The sequence below is a fragment of the Carcharodon carcharias genome, chromosome 13, assembly GCF_017639515.1.
Source record: "Carcharodon carcharias isolate sCarCar2 chromosome 13, sCarCar2.pri, whole genome shotgun sequence".
Classification (NCBI taxonomy): domain Eukaryota; kingdom Metazoa; phylum Chordata; class Chondrichthyes; order Lamniformes; family Lamnidae; genus Carcharodon; species Carcharodon carcharias.
In genome coordinates this window covers 51,420,153-51,435,363 of record NC_054479.1, presented here as the reverse complement: position 1 = coordinate 51,435,363, position 15,211 = coordinate 51,420,153, and positions in this window count along the sequence as shown.

Genomic DNA, 15,211 nt, shown 5'->3' with positions numbered 1-15,211 from the left:
TAGAGAGCACAATACACTCACTAATACAGCATACACACCGATAGAGAGCACACTGCACTCACCAATACAGCACACACTGATAGAAAGCACACTGCACTCACTAATACAGCACACACATTGATACAGAACACATTGCATTCACTAATACAGCGCACACACTGATAGAGAGCACACTGCACTCACTAATACAGCACACACACTGATACAGAACACACTGCACTCACTAATACAGCACACACACTGATACAGAGCACCCTGCACTCACTAATACAGCAGACACACTGGTACAGAGCACAATGCACTCACTAATACAGCACACACAGTGATAGAGAGCACACTGATACAGAACACACCGCACTCACTCATACAGCACACACACTGATAGAGAGCACACCGCATTCACTAATACAGCATACACTCTGATAGAGAGCACAATGCACTCACTAATACAGCACACACTGATAGAGAGCACACTGCACTCACTAATACAGCACACACTGATACAGAACACACTGCACACACTAATACAGCGCACACATTGATATAGAGCACACTGCACTCACTAATACAGCACACACACTGCTACAGAGCACACTGCACTCACTAATACAGCATACACACTGATAGAAAGCACACTGCACTCACTAATACATAAGACACACTGATACAGAGAACACTGCACTAATACAGCACACACACTGATACAGAACACACTGCACTCACTATTACAGCACACACACATACAGAACACACTGCACTCAGTAATACAGCACACGCACTGATAGAGAGCACACCACTCACTAATACAGCATAGACACTGATATAGAGCACATTGCACTCACTAGTACAGCACACACACTGATAGACAACACACTGAACTCAGTAGTACAGCACGCACACTGATAGACAGCACACTGCACTCACTAATGCAACACACACACTGATAGAGAGTGCACTGCACTCACTAATACAGCACACAATGATAGACAGCACACTGCACTCACTAACACAGCACACACTGATAGAGAGCACACTGCACTCACTAATACAGCACACACTGCACTCACTAATACAGCACACACTGATACAGAGCGCACTGCATTCACTAACACAGCACACACACTGATAGAGAGCAAATTGCACTCATTAATACAGCACACACTGCACTCACTAATAGAACACACACTGATAGAGAGCACACTGCACTCACTAATATAGCAAACACAGTGATAGAGAGCACACTGCACTCACTAATACAGCACACACACTGATACAGAGCACACTGCACTCACTACTACAGCACGCACTGATACAGAGCACACTGCACTCACTAATACAGCACACACACTGATGCAGAGCACACTGCAATCACTAATACAGCACACACTGATAGAGAGCACACTGCACTCACTAATACAGCACACACACTGATACAGAACACACTGCACTCACTATTACAGCACACACTGATAGAGAGCACACTGCACTCACTAATACAGCACATACTGATAGACAACACACTGCACTCACTAATACAACACATACACTGATAGAGAGCACACCACTCACTAATACAGCACACACTGATAGACAGCACACTGCACTCACTAATACAGCACACACTGATAGCACACTGCACTCACTAATACAGCATACACACTGATACAGAGCACACTGCACTCACTACTACAGCACGTACTGATACAGAGTAAACTGCACTCACTAATACAGCACACACACTGATGCAGAGCACACTGCAATCACTAATACAGCACACACTGATAGAGAGTACACTGCACTCACTAATACAGCACACACACTGATACAGAACACACTGCACTCACTATTACAGCACACACTGATAGAGAGCACACCGCATTCACTAATACAGCACAAACACTGATAGAGAGCTCACTGCACTCACTAATACAGCACACACTGATAGAGAGCACACTGCACTCACAAATGCAGCACACACACTGATTACAGAACACACTGCACTCACTAATACAGCGCACACTGATAGAGAGCACACTGCACTCACTAATACAGCACACAATGATAGACAGCACACTGCACTCACTAACACAGCACACACTGATAGAGAGCACACTGCACTCACTAATACAGCACACACTGCACTCAATAATACAGCACACACTGATACAGAGCGCACTGCACTCACTAGCACAGCACACACACTGACAGAGAGCAGACTGCATTCACTAATACAGCACACACTGCACTCACTAATACAGCACACACACTGGTACAGAACTCACTTCACTCAATACAGCTCACACACTGATACATAACTCACTGCACTCAATACAGAACACACATTGATACAGAGCACACTGCACTCACTAATACAGCACACACACTGATAGAGAGCACACTGCACTCACTAATACAGCGCACACACTGATAGAGAGCACAATGCACTCACTAATACAGCATACACATTGATAGAGAGCACACCACTCACTAATACAGCATACACTGATAGACAGCACACTGCACTCACTAATACAGCACGCACTGATAGACAGTACACTGCACTCACTAATACTGCACACACACTGATAGACAGCACACTGCACTCACTAATACAACACACACACTGATAGAGAGCACACTGCGCACACTAATACAGCACACACACCGATAGAGAGCACACTGCACTCACTAATACAGCACACACTGATAGACCAGCACACTGCACTCACTAATACAGCACACACACTAATAGACAGGAAACTGCACTCACTAATACAGCACACACACTGATAGACAGCACACTGCACTCACTAATACAGCGCACACTGATAGACAACACACTGCACTCACTAATACAACACACACACTGATAGAGAGCACACCACTCACTAATACAGCACACACTGATAGACAGCACACTGCACTCACTAATACAGCACACACACTGATACAGAGCACACTGCACTCACTAATACAGCAGACACACTGATACAGAGCACAATGCACTCAGTAATACAGCACACACACTGATAGAGAGCACACTGATACAGAACACACCGCACTCACTCATACAGCACACACACTGATAGAGAGCACACCGCATTCACTAATACAGCACACACTCTGATAGAGAGCACAATGCACTCACTAGTACAGCACACACACTGATACAGAACACACTGCACACACTAATACAGCGCACACACTGATACAGAGCACACTGCACTCACTAATACAGCACACACACTGCTACAGAGCACACTGCACTCACTAATACAGCATACACACTTAGAAAGCATACTGCACACACTAATACATCAGACACACTGATACAGAGCACACTGCACTAATACAGCACACACACTGATACAGAACACACTGCACTCACTATTACAGCACACACACTGATACAGAACACACTGCACTCACTAATACAGCACACGCACTGATAGAGAGCACACCACTCACTAATACAGCATAGACACTGATATAGAGCACACTCCACTCACTAGTACAGCACACACACTGATAGACAACACACTGCACTCACTAGTACAGCACACACACTGATAGACAGCACACTGCACTCACTAATGCAACACACACACTGACAGAGAGCGCACTGCACTCACTAATACAGCACACAATGATAGACAGCACACTGCACTCACTAACACAGCACACACTGATAGAGAGCACACTGCACTCACTAATACAGCACACACTGCACTCACTAATATAGCACACACTGATACAGAGCGCACTGCACTCTAATACAGCACACACACTGATAGAGAGCAAACTGCACTCATTAATACAGCACACACTGCACTCACTAATACAACACACACTGATAGAGAGCACACTGCACTCACTAATATAGCAAACACAGTGATAGAGAGCACACTGCACTCACTAATACAGCACACACACTGATACAGAGCACACTGCACTCACTAATACAGCACGCACTGATACAGAGCACACTGCACTCACTAATACAGCACACACACTGATGCAGAGCACACTGCAATCACTAATACAGCACACACTGATAGAGAGCACACTGCACTCACTAATACAGCACACAATGATAGACAGCACACTGCACTCACTAACACAGTACACACTGATAGAGAGCATACTGCACTCACTAATACAGCACACACTGCACTCACTAATACAACACACACACTGATAGAGAGCACACCACTCACTAATACAGCACACACTGATAGACAGCACAATGCACTCACTAATACAGCACACACTGATAGCACACTGCACTCACTAATACAGCATACACACTGATACAGAGCACACTGCACTCACTACTACAGCACGTACTGATACAGAGTAAACTGCACTCACTAATACAGCACACACACTGATGCAGAGCACACTGCAATCACTAATACAGCACACACTGATAGAGAGTACACTGCACTCACTAATACAGCACACACACTGATACAGAACACACTGCACTCACTATTACAGCACACACTGATAGAGAGCACACCGCATTCACTAATACAGCACAAACACTGATAGAGAGCTCACTGCACTCACTAATACAGCACACACTGATAGAGAGCACACTGCACTCACAAATGCAGCACACACACTGATTACAGAACACACTGCACTCACTAATACAGCGCACACTGATAGAGAGCACACTGCACTCACTAATACAGCACACAATGATAGACAGCACACTGCACTCACTAACACAGTACACACTGATATAGAGCACACTGCACTCACTAATACAGCACACACTGCACTCAATAATACAGCACACACTGATACAGAGCGCACTGCACTCACTAGCACAGCACACACACTGACAGAGAGCAGACTGCATTCACTAATACAGCACACACTGCACTCACTAATACAGCACACACACTGGTACAGAACTCACTTCACTCAATACAGCTCACACACTGATACATAACTCACTGCACTCAATACAGAACACACATTGATACAGAGCACACTGCACTCACTAATACAGCACACACACTGATAGAGAGCACACTGCACTCACTAATACAGCGCACACACTGATAGAGAGCACAATGCACTCACTAATACAGCATACACATTGATAGAGAGCACACCACTCACTAATACAGCATACACTGATAGACAGCACACTGCACTCACTAATACAGCACGCACTGATAGACAGTACACTGCACTCACTAATACTGCACACACACTGATAGACAGCACACTGCACTCACTAATACAACACACACACTGATAGAGAGCACACTGCGCACACTAATACAGCACACACACCGATAGAGAGCACACTGCACTCACTAATACAGCACACACTGATAGACCAGCACACTGCACTCACTAATACAGCACACACACTAATAGACAGGAAACTGCACTCACTAATACAGCACACACACTGATAGACAGCACACTGCACTCACTAATACAGCGCACACTGATAGACAACACACTGCACTCACTAATACAACACACACACTGATAGAGAGCACACAAATCACTAATACAGCACACACTGATAGACAGCACACTGCACTCACTAATACAGCACACACACTGATACAGAGCACACTGCACTCACTAATACAGCAGACACACTGATACAGAGCACAATGCACTCAGTAATACAGCACACACACTGATAGAGAGCACACTGATACAGAACACACCGCACTCACTCATACAGCACACACACTGATAGAGAGCACACCGCATTCACTAATACAGCATACACTCTGATAGAGAGCACACTGCACTCACTAATACAGCACACACTGATACAGAACACACTGCACACACTAATACAGCGCACACATTGATATAGAGCACACTGCACTCACTAATACAGCACACACACTGCTACAGAGCACACTGCACTCACTAATACAGCATACACACTGATAGAAAGCACACTGCACTCACTAATACATCAGACACACTGATACAGAGAACACTGCACTAATACAGCACACACACTGATACAGAACACACTGCACTCACTATTACAGCACACACACATACAGAACACACTGCACTCAGTAATACAGCACACGCACTGATAGAGAGCACACCACTCACTAATACAGCATAGACACTGATATAGAGCACCCTCCACTCACTAGTACAGCACACACACTGATAGACAACACACTGAACTCACTAGTACAGCACGCACACTGATAGACAGCACACTGCACTCACTAATGCAACACACACACTGATAGAGAGCGCACTGCACTCACTAATACAGCACACAATGATAGACAGCACACTGCACTCACTAACACAGCACACACTGATAGAGAGCACACTGCACTCACTAATACAGCACACACTGCACTCACTAATATAGCACACACTGATACAGAGCGCACTGCATTCACTAACACAGCACACACACTGATAGAGAGCAAATTGCACTCATTAATACAGCACACACTGCACTCACTAATAGAACACACACTGATAGAGAGCACACTGCACTCACTAATATAGCAAACACAGTGATAGAGAGCACACTGCACTCACTAATACAGCACACACACTGATACAGAGCACACTGCACTCACTACTACAGCACGCACTGATACAGAGCACACTGCACTCACTAATACAGCACATACTGATAGACAACACACTGCACTCACTAATACAACACATACACTGATAGAGAGCACACCACTCACTAATACAGCACACACTGATAGACAGCACACTGCACTCACTAATACAGCACACACTGATAGCACACTGCACTCACTAATACAGCATACACACTGATACAGAGCACACTGCACTCACTACTACAGCACGTACTGATACAGAGTAAACTGCACTCACTAATACAGCACACACACTGATGCAGAGCACACTGCAATCACTAATACAGCACACACTGATAGAGAGTACACTGCACTCACTAATACAGCACACACACTGATACAGAACACACTGCACTCACTATTACAGCACACACTGATAGAGAGCACACCGCATTCACTAATACAGCACAAACACTGATAGAGAGCTCACTGCACTCACTAATACAGCACACACTGATAGAGAGCACACTGCACTCACAAATGCAGCACACACACTGATTACAGAACACACTGCACTCACTAATACAGCGCACACTGATAGAGAGCACACTGCACTCACTAATACAGCACACAATGATAGACAGCACACTGCACTCACTAACACAGCACACACTGATAGAGAGCACACTGCACTCACTAATACAGCACACACTGCACTCAATAATACAGCACACACTGATACAGAGCGCACTGCACTCACTAGCACAGCACACACACTGACAGAGAGCAGACTGCATTCACTAATACAGCACACACTGCACTCACTAATACAGCACACACACTGGTACAGAACTCACTTCACTCAATACAGCTCACACACTGATACATAACTCACTGCACTCAATACAGAACACACATTGATACAGAGCACACTGCACTCACTAATACAGCACACACACTGATAGAGAGCACACTGCACTCACTAATACAGCGCACACACTGATAGAGAGCACAATGCACTCACTAATACAGCATACACATTGATAGAGAGCACACCACTCACTAATACAGCATACACTGATAGACAGCACACTGCACTCACTAATACAGCACGCACTGATAGACAGCACACTGCACTCACTAATACTGCACACACACTGATAGACAGCACACTGCACTCACTAATACAACACACACTGATAGAGAGCACACTGCGCACACTAATACAGCACACACACCGATAGAGAGCACACTGCACTCACTAATACAGCACACACTGATAGACCAGCACACTGCACTCACTAATACAGCACACACACTAATAGACAGGAAACTGCACTCACTAATACAGCACACACACTGATAGACAGCACACTGCACTCACTAATACAGCGCACACTGATAGACAACACACTGCACTCACTAATACAACACACACACTGATAGAGAGCACACCAATCACTAATACAGCACACACTGATAGACAGCACACTGCACTCACTAATACAGCACACACTGATAGACAGCACCCTGCACTCACTAATACAGCACACACACTGATAGACAGCATACTACACTCACTAATACAACACACATACTGATAGACAGCACACTGCACTCACTAATACAGCACACACAGTGATAGACAGCAGACTGCACTCACTAGTACAACACACACACTGATAGAGAGCGCACTGCACTCACTAATACAGCACACAATGATAGACAGCACACTGCACTCACTAACACAGCACACACTGATAGAGAGCACACTGCACTCACTAATACAGCACACACTGCACTCAATAATACAGCACACACTGATACAGAGCGCACTGCACTCACTAGCACAGCCCACACACTGACAGAGAGCAGACTGCATTCACTAATACAGCACACACTGCACTCACTAATACAGCACACACACTGATGGACAGCACACTGCACTCACTAATACAGCACACACTGATAGACAAGCACACTGCACTCACTAATACAGCACACACACTGATAGACAGGACACTGCACTCACTAATACAGCACACACACTGATAGACAGCACACTGCACTCACTAATACAGCAAACACTGATAAACAACACACTGCACTCACTAATACAACACACACACTGATAGAGAGCACACCACTCACTAATACAGCACACACTGATAGACAGCACACTGCACTCACTAATACAGCACACACACTGATAGACAGCACACTGCACTCACTAATACAGCACACACTGATAGACCAGCACACTGCACTCACTAATACAGCACACACACTGATAGACAGGACACTGCACTCACTAATACAGCACACACACTGATAGACAGCACACTGCACTCACTAATACAGCACACACTGATAGACCAGCACACTGCACTCACTAATACAGCACACACACTAATAGACAGGAAACTTCACTCACTAATACAGCACACACTGATAGACAACACACTGCACTCACTAATACAACACACACACTGATAGAGAGCACACCAATCACTAATACAGCACACACTGATAGACAGCACCCTGCACTCACTAATACAGCACACACACTGATAGACAGCATACTACACTCACTAATACAACACACATACTGATAGACAGCACACTGCACTCACTAGTACAACACACACACTGATAGAGAGTGCACTGCACTCACTGATACAGCACACAATGATAGACAGCACACTGCACTCACTAACACAGCACACACTGATAGGGAGCACACTGCACTCAATAATACAGCACACACTGATACAGAGCGCACTGCACTCACTAGCACAGCACACACACTGACAGAGCAGACTGCATTCACTAATACAGCACAAAGTGCACTCACTAATACAGCACACACACTGATACAGAACTCACTTCACTCAATACAGCTCATACACTGATACATAACTCAATGCACTCAATACAGCACACACATTGATACAGAGCACACTGCACTCACTAATACAGCACACACACTGATAGAGAGCACACTGCACTAACTAATACAGCGCACACACTGATAGAGAGCACAATGCACTCACTAATAAAGCATACACATTGATAGAGAGCACACCACTCACTAATACAGCATACACTGATAGACAGCACACTGCACTCACTAATACAGCACGCACTGATAGACAGCACACTGCACTCACTAATACAGCACACACACTGCTAGACAGCACACTGCACTCACTAATACAACACACATACTGATAGACAGCACACCGCACTCACTAATACAGCACACACACTGATAGACAGCACACTGCACTCACTAATACAGCACGCACTGATAGACAGCACACTGTACTCACTAATACAGCACACACACTGCTAGACAGCACACTGCACTCACTAATACAACACACATACTGATAGACAGCAGACCGCACTCACTAATACAACACACACTGATAGACAGCACACTGCACTCACTAATACAACACACACACTGATAGAGAGCACACTGCACTCACTAATACAGCACACACTGATAGACAGCACACTGCACTCACTAATACAGCACACACTGATAGAGAGCACACTGCACTCACTAATACAGCACACACTGCACTCACTAATACAGCACACACACTGATAGAGAACTCACTTCAATCAATACAGCTCACACACTGATACATAACTCACTGCACTCAATACAGCACACACACTGATACAGAGCACACTGCACTCACTAATACAACACACACACAGATAGAGAGCACACTGCGCACACTAATACAGCACACACACTGATAGAGAGCACAATGCACTCACTAATACAGCACACACAGTGATAGAGAGCACACTGATACAGAACACACCGCACTCACTCATACAGCAGACACACTGATAGAGAGCACACCGCATTCACTAATACAGCACACACTCTGATAGAGAGCACAATGCACTCAATAGTACAGCACACACTGATAGAGAGCACACTGCACTCACTAATACAGCACACACTGATACAGAACACACTGCACACACTAATACAGCGCACACACTGATACAGAGCACACTGCACTCACTAATACAGCACACACACTGCTACAGAGCACACTGCACTCACTAATACAGCATACACACTGATAGAAAGCACACTGTACTCACTAATACATCAGACACACTGATACAGAGAACACTGCACTAATACAGCACACACACTGATACAGAACACACTGCACTCACTATTACAGCACACACACATACAGAACACACTGCACTCAGTAATACAGCACACACACTGATAGAGAGCATACTAGTCACTAATACAGCACAGACACTGATATAGAGCACATTGCACTCACTAGTACAGCACACACACTGATAGACAACACACGGAACTCAGTAGTACAGCACGCACACTGATAGACAGCACACTGCACTCACTAATGCAACACACACACTGATAGAGAGTGCACTGCACTCACTAATACAGCACACAATGATAGACAGCACACTGCACTCACTAACACAGCACACACTGATAGAGAGCACACTGCACTCACTAATACAGCACACACTGCACTCACTAATACAGCACACACTGATACAGAGCGCACTGCACTCACTAACACAGCACACACACTGATAGAGAGCAAACTGCACTCATTAATACAGCACACACTGCACTCACTAATAGAACACACACTGATAGAGAGCACACTGCATTCATTAATATAGCACGCACAGTGATAGAGAGCACACTGCACTCACTAATACAGCACACACACTGATACAGAGCACACTGCACTCACTACTACAGCACGCACTGATACAGAGCACACTGCACTCACTAATAAAGCACACACACTGATGCAGAGCACACTGCAATCACTAATACAGCACACACTGATAGAGAGCACACTGCACTCACTAATACAGCACACACACTGATACAGAACACACTGCACTCACTATTACAGCACACACTGATAGAGAGCACACCGCATTCACTAATACAGCACAAACACTGATAGACAGAAAACTGCACTCACTAATACAGCACACACTGATAGAGAGCACACTGCACTCACAAATGCAGCACACACACTGATACAGAACACACTGCACTCACTAATACAGCGCACACACTGATAGAGAGCACACTGCAGTCACTAATACAGCACATACTGATAGACAACACACTGCACTCACTAATACAACACATACACTGATAGAGAGCACACCACTCACTAATACAGCACACACTGATAGACAGCACACTGCACTCACTAATACAGCACACACTGATAGCACACTGCACTCACTAATACAGCATACACACTGATACAGAGCACACTGCACTCACTACTACAGCACGTACTGATAGAGAGTACACTGCACTCACTAATACAGCACACACACTGATGCAGAGCACACTGCAATCACTAATACAGCACACACTGATAGAGAGTACACTGCACTCACTAATACAGCACACACACTGATACAGAACACACTGCACTCACTATTACAGCACACACTGATAGAGAGCACACCGCATTCACTAATACAGCACAAACACTGATAGAGAGCACACTGCACTCACTAATACAGCACACACTGATAGAGAGCACACCGCATTCACTAATACAGCACAAACACTGATAGAGAGCACACTGCACTCACTAATACAGCACACACACTGATAGAGAGCACACTGCACTCACTAATACAGCGCACACACTGATAGAGAGCACAATGCATTCACTAATAAAGCATACACATTGATAGAGAGCACACCACTCACTAATACAGCATACACTGATAGACAGCACACTGCACTCACTAATACAGCACGCACTGATAGACAGCACACTGCACTCACTAATACAGCACACACACTGCTAGACAGCACACTGCACTCACTAATACAACACACATACTGATAGACAGCACACCGCACTCACTAATACAGCACACACACTGATAGACAGCACACTGCACTCACTAATACAGCACGCACTGATAGACAGCACACTGCACTCACTAATACAGCACACACACTGCTAGACAGCACACTGCACTCACTAATACAACACACATACTGATAGACAGCAGACCGCACTCACTAATACAACACACACTGATAGACAGCACACTGCACTCACTAATACAACACACACACTGATAGAGAGCACACTGCACTCACTAATACAGCACACACTGATAGACAGCACACTGCACTCACTAATACAGCACACACTGATAGACAGCACACTGCACTCACTAATACAGCACACACTGCACTCACTAATACAGCACACACACTGATAGAGAACTCACTTCAATCAATACAGCTCACACACTGATACATAACTCACTGCACTCAATACAGCACACACACTGATACAGAGCACACTGCACTCACTAATACAACACACACACTGATAGAGAGCACACTGCGCACACTAATACAGCACACACACTGATAGAGAGCACACTGCACTCACTAATACAGCGCACACACTGATAGAGAGCACAATACACTCACTAATACAGCATACACACCGATAGAGAGCACACTGCACTCACCAATACAGCACACACTGATAGAAAGCACACTGCACTCACTAATACAGCACACACATTGATACAGAACACATTGCATTCACTAATACAGCGCACACACTGATAGAGAGCACACTGCACTCACTAATACAGCACACACACTGATACAGAACACACTGCACTCACTAATACAGCACACACACTGATACAGAGCACCCTGCACTCACTAATACAGCAGACACACTGATAGAGAGCACAATGCACTCACTAATACAGCACACACAGTGATAGAGAGCACACTGATACAGAACACACCGCACTCACTCATACAGCACACACACTGATAGAGAGCACACCGCATTCACTAATACAGCATACACTCTGATAGAGAGCACAATGCTCTCACTAATACAGCACACACTGATAGAGAGCACACTGCACTCACTAATACAGCACACACTGATACAGAACACACTGCACACACTAATACAGCGCACACATTGATATAGAGCACACTGCACTCACTAATACAGCACACACACTGCTACAGAGCACACTGCACTCACTAATACAGCATACACACTGATAGAAAGCACACTGCACTCACTAATACATCAGACACACTGATACAGAGAACACTGCACTAATACAGCACACACACTGATACAGAACACACTGCACTCACTATTACAGCACACACACATACAGAACACACTGCACTCAGTAATACAGCACACACACTGATAGAGAGCATACCACTCACTAATACAGCACAGACACTGATATAGAGCACATTGCACTCACTAGTACAGCACACACACTGATAGACAACACACGGAACTCAGTAGTACAGCACGCACACTGATAGACAGCACACTGCACTCACTAATGCAACACACACACTGATAGAGAGTGCACTGCACTCACTAATACAGCACGCACTGATAGACAGCACACTGCACTCACTAATACAGCACACACACTGCTAGACAGCACACTGCACTCACTAATACAACACACATACTGATAGACAGCACACCGCACTCACTAATACAGCACACACACTGATAGACAGCACACTGCACTCACTAATACAGCACGCACTGATAGACAGCACACTGCACTCACTAATACAGCACACACACTGCTAGACAGCACACTGCACTCACTAATACAACACACATACTGATAGACAGCAGACCGCACTCACTAATACAACACACACTGATAGACAGCACACTGCACTCACTAATACAACACACACACTGATATAGAGCACACTGCACTCACTAATACAGCACACACTGATAGACAGCACACTGCACTCACTAATACAGCACACACTGATAGAGAGCACACTGCACTCACTAATACAGCACACACTGCACTCACTAATACAGCACACACACTGATAGAGAACTCACTTCAATCAATACAGCTCACACACTGATACATAACTCACTGCACTCAATACAGCACACACACTGATACAGAGCACACTGCACTCACTAATACAACACACACACTGATAGAGAGCACACTGCGCACACTAATACAGCACACACACTGATAGAGAGCACACTGCACTCACTAATACAGCGCACACACTGATAGAGAGCACAATACACTCACTAATACAGCATACACACCGATAGAGAGCACACTGCACTCACCAATACAGCACACACTGATAGAAAGCACACTGCACTCACTAATACAGCACACACATTGATACAGAACACATTGCATTCACTAATACAGCGCACACACTGATAGAGAGCACACTGCACTCACTAATACAGCACACACACTGATACAGAACACACTGCACTCACTAATACAGCACACACACTGATACAGAGCACCCTGCACTCACTAATACAGCAGACACACTGATAGAGAGCACAATGCACTCACTAATACAGCACACACAGTGATAGAGAGCACACTGATACAGAACACACCGCACTCACTCATACAGCACACACACTGATAGAGAGCACACCGCATTCACTAATACAGCATACACTCTGATAGAGAGCACAATGCTCTCACTAATACAGCACACACTGATAGAGAGCACACTGCACTCACTA